General features: G+C 40.5%; 1 protein-coding gene across 4 annotated transcripts in view; it reads right to left on the bottom strand.

The window, feature by feature from the left end:
- STARD3NL (STARD3 N-terminal like) overlaps positions 1–12,403 on the bottom strand; it is a 52,703-nt gene extending 40,300 nt beyond the window's left edge. For 2 of the 4 annotated variants that reach the window (XM_025380936.1, XM_025380933.1), the window contains exons 1-2: positions 12,189–12,365; positions 11,477–11,526 (exon numbers count right to left, since the gene is read on the bottom strand). The gene's annotated coding sequence lies outside the window, so the exon portion shown is untranslated. Of the gene's footprint in view, positions 1–11,476; positions 11,527–12,188 lie in introns of all 4 variants that reach the window. The other 2 variants (XM_025380935.1, XM_025380932.1) reach the window with 1 other exon arrangement.
- Positions 12,404–13,845: the final 1,442 nt, after the last annotated feature.

Genomic DNA, 13,845 nt, shown 5'->3' on the forward strand with positions numbered 1-13,845 from the left:
GCTGGGCCTTGTGTATGGGCCACTGTAAAGTCTTACTCTGAATGAGATGGGAAGACACTGGAAGATTTTCAGTAGAAGAGAAAAATAATGTAGCTTAAGTTTTAACAGGCTCTCTGGCTGCTCTGCTGAAAAAAGCATAGACGTGGGGAAACCTGTTAGGAGACAGCGGCAATAATTCAGGAGAGAGATGATGTACTGACTCCATAGAATAGGGTGAGGGCAGTAGAGGGGATGAGAATAGATTGGTTCTAAATAAGGAGCCCAAAGCATTTGGTGACAGATTAGCCATGGGGTATGGGAGAAAACGAGGACTAAAACAGAACCGCAAGATGTAGAGCTTGAGGAACTGGAAGGATGGATGTGCTATTTAGTGAAAGTGGTAAGCTAGAGAAGGGGCAGTTTTGAGCAAGAATATCAGTTCAGTTTAGACATAAAGCATGAGATGCTTATTAATATCCAAGTCGAGATAAAGTAAGCAGCTGGATATGAATCAGGAATTCAGGGGAGCATAGAGCTGAAATTTTAAAACATAAAATATGCAGAAATAAGAATATTCTTCTATGCCATAAAAATGAAAAAAAAAAACCAAAAACTAATAAATTGTATCTATTTGTAGAACAGAAAACAATTATAAAGTGGGTCCTATGTAAGTCCACTAAGAGTTCCCATTTTAGCAAACCATAAGCATTGAAAACCAAAGAAATGTAACACCACACAAGCATTTAAAATGGTTCAAAGGTAATACAAAAGGTCTCATGCTCTCAGCAGAACCTACAACTAGCCAATAGGGAAGATACATAAATAATACAAGGGAATAACTGAAGAGAGGGAAAAAAATCAAGTATATATTATTGACAATAACCATGACATTAGGACTGTTGCTTGGTCCAGGGAAAGAAGAGCAAGCCTGAAAGAGGAAAGGCATTTGACAACGTATATAGATCATTCCATAGACTACAGGTTGGCAAAATGGGAAGATGCCATACAGCCGCCCAGTAATGTTGGGTGGTACGAAACACTTGTTAGCTCATCAACCCTGCAGGGGTCAACAACTTGGTAGTCAGTTATTTCACTAGCATGGGCTGAGTCAGCCAGCTGGCATGTTGGAGCTGGATCTCATCACTCGTTTAGTGCAAGTCTCTCTCAAGATGGGACCTGGGGATTAAGAATATTCTTTCATTTGTTTCTCTCTTTTTTTTTTAGAAGCTGCTGTAAGGTAGCCCAAAGTAACTGAAACGGGATCTCTACAGCTACCTTCCTCCAGCTTCTATTGTCTCCAACCTTTTATTCTCCTCATAGTGGATTTCTCCTGGTGTTCAAATTGATTTTGCAGCCTTTCCCCCCGCCCCCCCCTTCCTCAGCTTTGGCTCTAACTCCTAAACTTAAATATAGCCATGTGTCACTTAATGACAGGGATACACTTTGAGAAATGTGTCATTAGGTAGCTTCCTCATTATCACAGTGTTAACTGACACAAACCTAGATGGTAGAGCCCACTATACACCTAGGCTATATGGTGCAGCCTATTGCTTCTAGGCTATAAACCTGTACAGCATGTTTCTGTGCTGAATACTGTAAGCAACTGTAACACAACGAGAAGTAGTATTTGCATATCTAAACACAGAAACGATACAGTAAAAATATGGTATTGTAATTTTATGAGACCACCATCATATATGCAGTCCGTCGTTGACCTAAATGTTGTTATGCAGTATATAGCTGTATTTTCTCCACAGCTCACCTAGAAACTCCTTTGTTTTAATCTTCCAGGTCACAGAGTTATTTGTAACCCAATTTTTCCTTTAGGAGACTAATAAGGTCACTTCCACAAGTACAAAATACTGCTGATTTTTTAGTTGTTGACTGTCTTTTTCCAGAACTTTTCTTTGGTCCCCCATAACAAAATCTACTTTTAGCCTTCCTAAAAAATCACACAATACATCAGTTATAAAATACCTGATGGCTAGTGCAAAGTTACCATTATTTTTGCCAATTTTGACTCATTAGTTCTGTCAACCATCAGCAGACCAGCACCCGAGGAGTTGTGTTGCTCCTCAGTGTACATATAAATATTATCTATGAATATTTAAAACTTCATCTTAGAGATGTATCACCAGCTTTGGCAATGAAGGAGTCAAGAGTCATATTACTATCTAGACAGGTGAAGGTCCCTCAATTAAGGAACTTGAAATATTTTCCAATGCATATGAGGACATCTCTGCATCACATAATGTCATTCCTTCAATACTTACTACAAGCAATTTTCAAATAAATGCTGTCAACTTTCAGCACAGGACTTGAGATCTTATTAATCTAGATCTGAAAATCAATAGTATCAACGGCGGTGAGCTTACTGCTCTCCTAGGAATCATAGGCAAGTGACTAAAAGTGTACTCTTAGTAACTATCCTTCATCCCAAAGAATGTGTGTTCATCACACATTCTTCAACGCCTCCCCAGACCTATCTTTCTGTTCAGCTTTCTAAACAGAAGCTGAATTCCCAGGGGCCAGCTGGTAAGTAGTCAGCAAAGCCAGCACAGCTATTCATAGACAAGCTAGGTTTCTTTTCATTCAACAACATAAAACTCCTCAAGAATGTGGGAGATAAGTGTTCCTGAAAATGTCACTCCAGTTGACAGAGCCATCTTCTACTCACTGTCCCTTTGGTGGCTCTTAGTTGGTGGAAGTGGCACACTAACAGCAATGCTAGGGAAGATGTAACATCAACTGCCTCAGGAGACAGCTGAGACCAACACCCTATGTCACAAAATAGAGCAGGTTAATGAAAGGTGTGCCATTCACATGTATGGCCAGAGGTATCCACCAACAGGCAGAAGTTACACACATTATCTCCCATGATGTGATATATAATAACAGCACATAAGTCCAAAAAGAAAGTATGAATCATACCACAGATAAAGGTTTGTAGTCCAAAGCTTGGCACATGTGACAGATAGGGAAAGTCAATCTCAAAATCTTGATGCCTAGGTTTTAAAAATCACCAGTATCCTTTTCTCTGAAAGACTTCTGGCCCGGCGCGGTGGCTCACTTGTAATCCCAGCACCTTGGGAGACCAAGGTGGGCAGATCATGAGGTCAGGAGTTCGAGACCAATCTGGCCAACTCAGTGTAACCCTGTCTCTACTAAAAATACAAAAAAATTAGCTGGGCTTGGTGGTGGGCACCTATAATCCCAGCTACTCAGGAGGCTGAGGCAAGAGAATCGCTTGAATCTGGGAGGCAGAGGTTGCAGTGGGCCAAGACTGTGCCACTGCACTCCAGCTTGGGCGACAGAGCAAGACCCTGTCTCAAAAAAACAAAACAAAACAAAACAAAACAAAAACAAAGAAAAGACTTCTTAGGCAGTCATAGAGAAAATCAGACCCTCAAGAAGATCAGCAATAGAAGTAACCTCGTGATCCCCTTTACCATCAGCCTAACTCATGTTTCAGAAAATAGAATCACACAAAGACAACTAATCACAAGACTCAATTCAACTATAGGCTAAAATACTCAGAAAATAAAGTGTGCCTTACAGTCTAATAATGAGAACAGACTCAGAGCACATTACAGAGGCAGAGAATACAATAAAAGTAGTAGGATCTCTTTAATTTCATAAGGCTCTCAACAAAGGTTTGAAACTAGCACCATTCTTGAAAAACTTGCTCTCAAATAATGCAACAAAACAAGCAATAAATTATGACTATGGAGATACAGACATATAAGCAGCATATCTACTATATATAATACATATATCTACTATATATAATACATATATATAGTAGATATAATACATATATATAGTAGATATGCTGCCTATAAGTACTTTAAAATGTTTAAGGTAAGAATAACCAATAATAATCAGTAAAATCTTCTTTACAGTTTGTCTAATGAAAATGTATTAAATTTGATTCTGCTGCTGACTCTATATAGTCAGAATGGTGACCAACTCCATCCCTTTACTATCTCTCTTCAGTTTCCTTCACTATTTCCTAATCATCCCTCACCCACATTACTCCAACAATTCAGTCTTATTCATCTCCAAAACATTCATTCCTCTACTCAAAATACCATTTCCCTCACCCAGTGCTTACCATTTTCAGTACCCCTGCACAGGACGTTATAGAATTTGGACGTTTGTCCCCTCCAATTTTCATGTTGAAATGTAATTCCAAGTGTTGGAGGTGGAGTCTGGGGTGAGGTGTTTGGATCATGGGGGTGGATCCCTCATGAATGGCTTAGCACCATCCCCTTGGCCCCTTGGTGATGAGTGAGCTCTCACTCTGAGTTCGTGTGAGATCTGCTTGTTTAAAAATGTGTGGCATCTCCCTTCTCTCTCTCGCTCCCGCTCTTGCCATGTGGTATACTGCTCCAGCTTTTCCTTCTCCCATGATTGTAAGCCTCCTGAGGACTCACCAAAAGCTGAGCCATGCTTCCTGTATAGCCCGCAGAACTGTGAGCCAATTAAACCTCTTTTCTTCATAAAAATTATCCAGCCTAAGGTATCTATTGGAAGCGACACATATGGACTAACACAGGAAGTTTCACCATCCTGCCTTTGCCCCAGTTCTCCCTCTCCTGGAATGTCTTTATCTTGAACACCAAACTATCATATTAACAGCAAAAATAAGCCTATCCATTGTTCAAGGTAGCTTAGGTATCACTTCCTCAATGAAACTTTCTCTGACCACCTATTTATAATATAAATTCCACATACCTTTCTTTAAGAGCACCTCCAGTCTTTCACGTTTCACATATTGTTCACATCTTCTTCTCAGCACTATACTGAAAACTCCTAGAGAACATTCTATATTCTTAGCACCTAAAGATATGCTTGGCATGTGTTAGGCATTCAATTAGTTTAAAAATTGCAACTATCACTGTATGAAAGTACAAAGTCATCTGAGTACTTGCTAACTAAGGTGAGAAAAACTTACATATATGGTTGGAGTTTCAACATAGTACAGCCCTCCCTTGGTATATGCAGGGAATTGGTTCCAGGGCGACCAGCATACAGGGCATGCTGTGAAAACTATTTTAGGTCAGGTCCCTGTTTTATGAAAAAAATTCACATACAACCGGACCTGTGCAGTTCAAATCTGTGTTATCCAAGGGTCAGCATTATATTAAATAAGCCAAGAATATTTTTATTTAATTAATAAAAATGTTCCCAACTCTCCCAAATTAACTAAATTGGTAATCTTTCTTTCCAATATATTTTGAATGCTATTTAGTGAAGTCATCCTAATAACACACTACAAAAATGAATACAATTATAGAGAAACAGAAAGAAATCACTACATGAGTAGGAACCCATCTAACCCAAACAAATGGACATATTTATTGAGCATCTTCCATAAGTAAAACACTATGCTAAATGCTATGCGGGAAATAAAATGGAAGACATGGTACTGATCCTCAATCTTAAATAATTGATTTCTAATTATTTATGTAACTGTACTACCTCCTTTATCAAGCTTGAATGAGTTTGATAAAGGAGGTAATACAGTTACATAAATAATTAGAAATCAGAGTCAAAGATAATTATAATACAAAGAAGACTGAACTTCTGGTTTGTATGACCAGAAAGGCTTAATGAAAAGGCTGGCCTCAGAGAAAATAAGACTTTCAAAGAAACGAAAATTTATGTTCCAAGGAAAGGGTAGACTAAATTAAAAAGAGAAGCACAAGCAGGTCTGTGAACAGCAAGGAGCTGGACAATCTGGAGAGGCCCCATGTGAGGGAGTCACAGAAGTGCAGCCGGAATGGAAAGCTGGAATGGCACAGAGTGCCAGGAAGTCAGCATGGGAGTGTGCGCCTGCCTTTTACACCAAGGGCATGCAGGCTTGACTGAGGAGGCTAGGACCTGAGGACAAGGAAAATGTTCCAAAGGCCAGCAAGAGTCCATTGCTTCTAAAAAGCTGGCAGAAAGCCTCGTCGTTCAGAGAACAAACATGGACTCTACTGGTTACTGGCTGTCAACAAAAAGGTGTGGCTGTGGTTTCTCCAGGATACAGCTGGTCAACTCCAGAAATGACATTTTCTCAGTGTCCTATAAAATATCTATTTTAACACCCAGACAAATGGAGGTCATGAAAGAAATGGTTATGAATAACACTTTTCAAAGTTAGGAGGAGTACGTAACTTTCAAACTGAGTCTGCGGAGCATTCAAATTTCAGAGTGGGCTGGATGGCCCCTTCTAGTCCAGAAGCCCCACCTCACCCACCTTCATTTCCAGTCTTCAACAAAGAGGATCTTTTGCCCTCCACATAGAATCCACCTCATTTCCTAAATCAAATGAATGCACACTTCCTTTTAGCGTCACACTGCTGCAGTCCACACAAAGAAGGCTGCAAGCTAACGGCCCTGGGACCAAATCTTGTCCCTACAGAGGTGATGGTATTTGTTGTCTTGCACAATGTTTCTTTCTCTCTTTTTTTTTTCTTTTTTTTTTTGAGATGGAGTCTTCTCTGTCACCCAGGCTGGAGTGCAGTGGCACAATCTTGGCTCATGGCAACCTTCGCCTCCTGCATTCAAGTGATTCTCCTGCCTCAGCCTCCCAAGTAGCTGGCATTACAGGCGCCTGCCACTATGCCCAGCTAATTTTTATATTTTTAGTAGAGACGGGGTTTCACCATATTGGCCAGGCTGGTCTTGAACACAATGTTTCTTAAACACTGAATTAACTGTAATATTAAAGATGTGAGTTTTTCACATAAATAAAATTCAGATTTCTTGCTCCTCTATAAAAACAGGCAATCGTGGCAATACTCCCCCATTTACCAATCTGCCACCCAGCCACCTTGCTCACTCCCAGCTCTGCCTGGTCCCTGCCAGCATTTATTATTCCTCCTGGCTTACAGGGTCTGTGGAGCCCTAATAGTTGGTGGCCAGTCTGAGTCAGCTGTGTTGGGTGAGAGCTCAGAAAGAGCATTTCCTCGTTTCACATTCCAGTACTGCTGCTTACTAGTTGTATAACCTTAGACAAGTTACTTAACCTCTCTATGCCTACGTTTCTTCTTCTGTAAACCAGGGACAATTATACTACAACTTACCTTAGAGGGTTGCTGTAAGGAATCAATCAGTTTATAAAAAACAGTGGTTCTCAACGGTGTGGTGAGGAGGATTGTGTACTCCCCCTCCCTCACCCATCAAGACCTGAAGCATTTGGCAATGTCTGGAGGCGTTCTTAGTTGTCATGACTAGAGAAGGTACCACTAGCATCTAGTGGGTAGGGGCCAGAGATGCTGCTAAATATCCTACAATGCACAGAACAGCCCCCAACAAAGAATTACCCAGCCCAAAATATCAACAGCGCTGAGGAACAGAAGCCCTGACATAAAGCATTTAGAACAACACCTGGCACAAAGAAAGTCCTCAGTATGCATCAGTTATTACCACCAATGCCCAAGGCAAGTCTTGGCTGGTGTTCCTCCCCTCGGCTAGAGAAAAGTTTGATGCCCTCTGTGTTACCTTTGAGGAATTTAACATACAATTAAAACAGCAAAAGGTACTTGAAATTCAGTTTCCACATCATTAATTTAATAAATGCTTAATTTTTAAAAATAATTCTGATAATATATTTTCCTGAAACAAGCAGCAAACAAGAACACACTTTGGTGAGCAATAATGTACAGTATTTGAAAAGTATACTGTCCTGGAAAATATAGGACATAGAAACCTATAATTACTGCAACTTGGAAGGTCCTGGGCCAAATTCCTCCAAACTCCAGACTGAATACACTGAGGCTGCTCGCTAGTCTCACAATACTATTTTGAAAACTGTAACTAGAGAGGAAGAAGAGAAAGGTTTTAAACTAAAGAGCCTACTGAACTTGATTCCACACCGCCTGTTCAGGAAGATCCTCCAGGCTTAAATAGCTCAGAGTCAGGGATTCCTGGTGAGAGTTAAAGCTTTAATCTTGATTCACCACAAGAAGTATCTTCCGGATCCAGGTCAGCTCACAAATAAAGCAAGCAAAACAATTGAAAAGGCCTGAGCTGTACTGATATATCGTGTAAGAGGCTGCCGGGAGTTCCAACACAGGACATCAGAACTGATGACGGCCTGCTACAAGCCCTTGCAGCCATGAACCAGGGGTACTGACCAGGCTTCTTAGCCTAGCACTGCAAGTAACACAGGGCTAGTCTCTGTGGGCCTCAGTTTTCTCATCTCTAATATTAAAAAGTGGAAATCATTGTTAGTATTTTCCAATACCATAAACACAGCGAACACTGATCTTATTCGTGACCGTGTGCCTTCAGCATTTATAGCCCAAAGACATGAGTTCTCTCAAAGGACCTCTTGATAACTGCAGAAGGCAGACCCTTAACTACACCAGAAAACAGGTTCTGTGGAATCAAAGCTGAGAAAAGCCTAACAGTTTGTCTCTCAAAGATAAGATGATAAAAGTGTAAATAAAATAACAGAGCTCTACAATCTGCAAAAAACTGTGCATGTATAACACAAATTGTCAAGTCTTTTAAGCTCAAGTCAACATATATTTTAACACCTGTGTATGTAATAGTGCAATACCAATGCTATCAGGACTGGTAACTGGTGTCAAAGAGACGCTCCCAAAAGTGCCATGAGAAAAGAAGGCTTCTGTTATAGAGACACAGGAAATGCTTTATTGATAAAGCAGCATTTGAGTGGACTTAGAGGGACAGGTAGAATTTTGGCTGGCTGGAGTTGTCTATCCAGAGGGCATTCCAAGCAGAACAAGTAATGGCACTGAAGCTGGAAAGCCTGAGGCAAAGACCAGGAGTCCAATTTGGGGCACTGGGCTCATGGCAAAAGATGGAGGTCAAATCATGATGACCTGGGTCTTCAGAATATGGGCATCAGTTGCATGAACAATTTTAAAGAACAGAGACAGTCAGAACGTCTAGTTTTGATATTTTGGCCTAAAGAGCAAAAACTCTCTTTTGCTTAAACTTAAGTACCTTCCAATATTTAAAAAAGAAGATACTAATTCCATTAAAATTATTCTAAAGAAAAAAATAAATTCTATTAAGTTACAGGAGAGTCAAAAAGACATACAGAAAGTAAGTTAAGCTATTTATTAGTCTGTTGTTATTCGTCTACCATATTCCACTCATAATTACCAAAATATGCAAACCTTAGAAATTAATAATGCGTATTTTTAAATTTTAAGACCACTGTTAACAGCATGCTCAATCACATTAATTTATAAACTGATTTTGACTTATTTTTAAACATAACATATTACTAAGAAAAAGAAGTTATATCACTGACCTAAGGGCTTCCTCAACAACAGGAAGAAACTCTACTTGCTAAGAGAAATTATGAGTCAGCAAACTCTAGACAATATTCCCATACTTCTAAGCATAAAGTTAAGGCTAGGAAAATAGTAACACATTTTAAACTCCTTTTCAAACATTTCTAAAATTAAAACAAAATGTTAAAAGTCATTTTTAAACCACAGCTTTCTATTAACAGAAATCAGATTCATCCAGAAAGTTTATACCTGTTCATTCTTCAGAAAAGGGAAGGAAAATAAGGCAAAGGATTATTGTAGCCCAAGAAGCAGCAACGTCTCATCTTTTTAAAATTAACTTTTACAAGTTTGTGGACAATAAATTCATGCTGTTGAAATATTATATTTTTATATATACAGAAATATATTGATAGGGGACTTTCATGAAGGAAATATAGCAGAAAAAACACTAGCCTGAAAATGAGCAGGGTGAAAATTTGATACCAGTTTGGCCATTAGGTGCATTATTTTAAAACTCACTGACCTTCTCTGGGCCTCCACAGCCCCAGCTCTAAACTAAGAGGGGTGAATCACATGATCGCTAAACTAAGGGGGGTGAATCACGTGATCTCTAAAATGCCACATTATAAAACATAATTTTAAGTAATAAGAGACTTGTTGCTGCTCAGGGTCGTGAGGTTGGGGGTTAATGGGAGGTGGGGTAGAACGAATTAGGCTTTGGAGTAAAGCTAATGGGAGTTCAAATCCAAGCTCCATCAGTACTAGCTCAGTATCTGAAGTGTAAGTTTCCTTCACTATCAAAAAAGCGTAATATTTTCCTTTGCAACATGTTGGAAGGAATAGAATGTAAATAACATACCTGGCACATCATAGGTACTAAATAAAGGCAAGCATTATGTTTCTGGTCAGTAATACAAGTTCTAATGAAGAACAATAATCCACTTGCCAATGTAGCTTCCTAGAATTTGGCTTGGAGAAGAGCAGAGACTGACTGCCACGGCTTTCCAAGTGGAAGGCAGGTACAGGTAATAAGAAAGAGGATTCGTGCTTGGAAGTAGAAAGGATTAAAAGCAGGGAGCTGAAGAAAAAGCAAAGACTTTGAGTTCTGCATATAACAATGGAAAGGACACAAACTACATGAGATAAGGTGCTGAAGGAAACAAGATCTTTTCATTAAGAGGGCCTCTGGAGAAAAAATATATACACAATGAATTACTGTAATGATTTCATAACCAAAACAAAGCAGAAAGTTGGTTAGAGTTTATGAGTATCACTAAAAGAAAACAAGACTTTGCAATATACAAATTATCTTTCCCTCGCCTGCCTGTAATTCTCACATGGGATACAAGATGATCCAATCCCTGTACACCTCTCCAGTGTCACCTCTGACCACTGTCCCCTCACCTCACCCTTCCCTAGGTTCACTCAAAGGTTCCCTTTGTCCCTGCAACATGCCAAGTTCATTCTTCCTTTAGCTCCTTTACACTGTTTATATCTGCCTAGAAACTTCCAGCCCATTTTCTCATGGCTGACTCAGCTAAACATTCAGCTATCACCCAAAATGTCACCTCCTCAGGGAGGTCTTCCCTGACCACCCCATTTCTCCACACAACCCAGTCACTCTCAAGCTCCCTACCCAGTAATACCTTCTCTGACATTAATTACTATCTAAACTTGTCTTTTTGATTTACATGTGTATTATATTCTCCATCAAAAGTTAAAATCTTTGAGGGTAGGGGCCTTATCTAAATTGCTCACTACTCAATCTCTAACACCTAAAACAATGGATGGCATAGATAATCACTCAGATAAACTGTCCAATGAATAAATCCAAATGATGTTAATCACCATCCTTCTGTGAACATAAGTAAGGTAATATCCCTCAGAGGCTGTTTAATTTCATTTCTTTCATGCAGTTTTAGGCAATGCAATAATGCTGTTTTAAAAGACCAATGTTTGAGACAGCTAGATTTTAAAAAGGGTGACTTCTACATGACAACATATTGTACATGTTTTCACTTTATGAACACGAATAATCCACCACTTTAATTACCAGAATCCGTAAATAAAACAAGGATACCATAAGTTGTTTTGTGAGATCCTGCTTCTATAAAGAGGCGTATGGGTAGATGGTATATAGATGGGAATTACCTTTCAGAACTCTACCTAACAAGGAAATGCAGCAAACTGGACTAATTCCAGTAAAGATTTAATTAGACCCGTTACTTTGTTACCTTGCTAAACTTATCCAAACTAGTACAAGTGATGAATTCAGTGATTCCATCTGTGAAATAGAAGACAAATGACATAGTGAACAAAGAAAAGTTCCACAATGTCGACCCATGTTTGAACTAAAAGAGAGGGGGAAAAAAAATCCCTAACCCTAAACCAAAAGTAATCAAGCAACTAAAATTTCAAGCAATGGCGAGGTATCTTTGAGTAGGCGAAGCAGTGAACTGAAACCACAGCGAGAACATTCATGATTCGTGCTTTCATTTTTTTTTTTTTTTGAACACGACTTTTCTCAATGAATAGAAGAGACTCACAACCGCCTGTGTCTGGACAACCCACGCATTACACCCAGTCACAAATTCTTGGTCCCTCTGGAGGGCCCATGGCGCCAGCACGGGGCCGACCCCATCGGGGACTCCTCAGGGTCCGCAGGCTGCAGCAATGGGGACACTCCCGCTACCTATATCCATCGCTGAATCCCTGCCCAAGCCGTGGGAGCAGCGGGACTCAGCATTCTGCAACTTCACTCTTGTGTCCATTATGAGCACAGCCTGCCTCGCCCCTCCTCCCCCGGAGGCTCGCGCAGGACTCAGTTAACAGGACTGGGCTATGGCCTCCGTCCGCGGGTCCCCTGTACGCCCCCATGCTAGTCATCTGACCCAAGAGACTCAGTTTTCCAACCTGTCAAATAGGGGAACGAGAAACCCAGCCTACCTCAACGGGTGGTTCCTGGCCGGCCGCCCCAGGCTGGCCCGGGAACTGCGGCTCAGCGGTCGCGCCCCGGCCTAAGGGGCGGGGCTTGGCGGGGCGGGACCCGGGAGACAGTCCAGCGGGCGACGTGCAGCCCACCGCCCGCACCCAGCAGCCCCGGGACCTCCGGCCCGTGACGTCAGCACGCTGACGTCGACGCACAGAGTTCGCATCTCGCTTGAGGGACCAAAGACCCGACTGGCTCCCGAGCACCTCCGTAGAGGAGCCAACCTATTGGTCAAATGACCTGTCAATCTCCTACTGACCAGTAAGCGACGGGGAAAGGAGGGAGAGGGCGGGCCGGCCTGCCTGTAGGAATGGGTGGGAAATCTGGACTCCAGCTTTGAAACACGGAGCTGGTTGGACTTTCCCGCATTTTGCATCACACGGTTTAACAAGCGTCGGATTCCTTTTCGTCCGCGTTTCTGCGCCTTCCGCTTCCCTTCAGTCATTCGATGGGGGTTTATGCTTCAGCTCGTGGGAAAATGTCATGGAAATGGGTTTCAGGGCCCCTTGGGCATCTCATGCTGAGCCCTCCAGGAATGAAAACAGGGCACTGCCGGTACTCAGTTCAAGAGTCACCTCTTCTAACTCTCACCTCCCCCAGACCTATTTAGGATACCTTTTCTCTGCGCTCCTAGTTAGTAACTAACATCTCTAAGGGGTAGTCACATTTGATGATGTGTCTGTTTTCACACGAAGTTAGGCACCTTTTATTGTTTTATTTAAAATTTAATTAAACTTTTCTCCCAATAGATGCTACAGTTATACACATTTTTAGAAGTACAGAGGTATACAGTGAACATTCTTTGGATCCCTGTTTCATTATTTGTATATTTTTCCAAAGTCATTATAAGTGTCGATATTAATTTTAAATTACACAAGACTATGTCCATGCAAAAAAAAAAAAGCTTAAACGTTACGAATTATGCTTGTATACCTTTTTAGGCCCTAATTACAAACCCAATCTGTAGATGATGACTCCTAGATCCTGTGCATTTGCAGGTGTAGATGTTTTTTTACACTCAGCATTGAAATCTTTCTATATCTGTATATAAATCTACCTCATTCTCTGAAAATGTTGCATGTCCTCAGAACCAATATGTATATATATATATACATATATATAATTAATGTACCATTCCCCCACCCTCCCATATTTGTTTATTAATATTACTGTGAGAAGTAATGGTTCCATAAACATATATGTAGGTGTCTTTTTGTACTTAGGTCCAAGTATTTCCTTAGAGTACAGATACCAACATGAGAATGTACTGGATCATAGAGTATGCACGATGTAAATCCTTAATAGATTTCACTGATTTGCTCCCCTGAGTAGTTGTTCTAACTTACATTCCCACTCCTAGTATTTGAGCAATTTCTCCCCGTATCCTTGCCAAAATTGATAAAATACAATTTTAAAAACTTCTATAAACTGATAGATGCGAAAACCTTTTAAAGGATAACACATATACAAAATACAATAATCATAAGTGCTTGTCTTAGTGATAGTGTGAACAAACTTGTGTAACCACCACCTCATACCGAAATTTTAAATGTTTACCAGCAATATAGAAGCTTTTCTCATGCTCAGTCTTAGTCATTATACCCCTATGCACTG

Source organism: Theropithecus gelada, chromosome 3 (assembly GCF_003255815.1).
Source record: "Theropithecus gelada isolate Dixy chromosome 3, Tgel_1.0, whole genome shotgun sequence".
NCBI lineage: Eukaryota > Metazoa > Chordata > Mammalia > Primates > Cercopithecidae > Theropithecus > Theropithecus gelada.